Raw genomic sequence first — 2,230 nt, 5'->3', positions numbered from 1 at the left:
GCCCGGGACGAAAACCACTTCTACCTCTCTGAGAGGGCGGAGCGCGGTCCCTTCGGCTGGGAATAAGGGCAAAGCCGTGATGCTGCCCTCCAGTTCTCCATTCGAGCAATGGATATTGGAGTCCCATGTGCCGACGGTCAAAATCCCGTCGCACATTACCTATGATGGAACTTCGGATCCGAAGGACCATGTCGCCTCGTACGAGGCTCATATGCATCTTTGCCCCAGGTCCGAAGCAACTTGGTGCAAATATTTCCCAACCACTCTCAAGGGGGTCGCGCAAGCGTGGATCTCCAAGGGAGTAAAAGAGGGCTCAATTACCGGGTGGGACGATCTGTCCTCCAAGTTCAAGAGCAAGTTTTCCACGGCTAATCGCCGGGAAAAGACTACTGCCGAGCTCATGGGCCTGCAGCAAGGTGAGGCCGAGAGCCTCCGAGACTACCTGACCCGCTTCAGCAATGAGTCATCTAGCATTTCTCAACTGGACCAAGGGCTGGCAGTCTTCGCCCTTCAGCACGGTCTCAGAACTGGACCATTCTCAGACTTCATGGTCATGAATTCACCTCAAACCTTGGAGGAGGCATTGAGTGCCTCGGACAAGTTCATCCGAGCTGAGGAGTGGAACAAAGCAAAAACCCAACCCCAATCTGGGGGAGGGAAACAAAAACAAGCACCCTCGTCTGAAGGCCAAGGCCAGAAGGCAAAGGGAAAGGCGAAAGCCTCGGAACAATCTTCGGCCAACGAGTCGAAGAAGGAAAAATCTGCTCCTTTCCAGGGCAGATACGAATCTTACACTCCACTCTCCCTTCCGCGCGCTAAGATCTACAGTGTAACGAAGGAGGAGCAGAGTTACAGAAAGCCGAGACCGCTCCCAGAGTGGTATCAGCGCAAAAATAAAAACCAGTGGTGCGAGTTCCACGAATCACCGGGACACAACACTGAAGAATGTATCCAGCTGAAGGACCAAATCGAGGATATGGTCCGGAAAGGGTACTTGAAAAAATATATCGCGGATCACCGCGAGAAAAAAGAGGCCGAGAAGCTTGAGAAAGACTCTCGGCAAGAAATTGACTTCCCCCGAAAGAACAGCAAAACTGCGGAAGGAAAATTCCCTCCAATCCATGTTATCTCGGGAGGAACATGCTCTCGGAGGGAGCACAAACGTCATCTCAGGGCTCTGACCCATCAGGTGAATCATGCTGATATACAGCCGCCCCAGTCACCGGTGCCGAACATGACGTTCACAGCCGCTGACTGTCGGGGGGTGACGTACCCTCACGAGGACCCGTTGGTGATAATCGCCACGGTGGCCAACCACGACGTCAGCAAAGTCTTAATTGACGGTGGTAGCGGGGCAAATATTTTGTTCCGGAAGGCCTACAATCAAATCAAGCTGAAGCCCAAGCACCTCACGCCGGTATCCTACCCGGTATCCGGATTCAATGGGGCTTCAACTTATCCTGATGGGAAGGTCCTACTTCCTGTCACCATCGGCTGCGACGAAGCAGCTAGGAATGTCATGACCGAATTTTTGGTCATTGATACTCCTTCAGTGTACAACGCGATTTTGGGGAGACCCATAATTCACGAGATCCAAGGGGTTGTCTCAACTTATCATCAGCTGATGATATACGTTTCAGACACCGGCTTCCCCGAAAGGATCCAGGGCAGCCAAAAGGAGGCCCGAAGATGCAACTACCTCAAGCCATCCACTAGTCGCCCAGAGAACGACGACGAGGATGAGGAGGAGAAAGAAAAAGAAAAAGAGCCGAACACGAAGAAGCCAAAAGGCCTAAGTGCTTCAGCGCAAGGTTCTGTACCCAAAGAAAAAGGGTCAGAGAAAGAGAAGGCAAGCTCTTCATCTGAGCCGAAAGACTCAGGGAGCCAGCCGAAGAAAAAGAAGTTTGGGACGCCTGCTGATATAGACAGCAGGCCGGATTGTGAAGAATCCAGTCCATCAGCAATGGAAACGGATCATCAGACTGAAACGGTCGAACTGACCGAAGGAGATGCTGAGAAATGTGTAACAATCGGGATGGACCTTGATCCGAACACCCGTTGTGAACTTATTCAACTCCTTCGGGACAACAGAGATGTGTTTGCTTTCTCGGCAGCTGATATGCCCGGGATAAGTCCAGACCTCATCTCCCATAGGCTTAACGTCGACCCAACGTGTCGGCCAGTTAAGCAAAAGAAGCGGAATTACTCCGCAAGTAAGAACCGGGACATC

The sequence above is a fragment of the Chenopodium album genome, chromosome 15 (assembly GCF_948465745.1).
Source record: "Chenopodium album chromosome 15, dcCheAlbu1.1, whole genome shotgun sequence".
Classification (NCBI taxonomy): Eukaryota; Viridiplantae; Streptophyta; class Magnoliopsida; order Caryophyllales; family Amaranthaceae; genus Chenopodium; species Chenopodium album.
Note: the sequence above shows the minus strand (reverse complement) of the source record.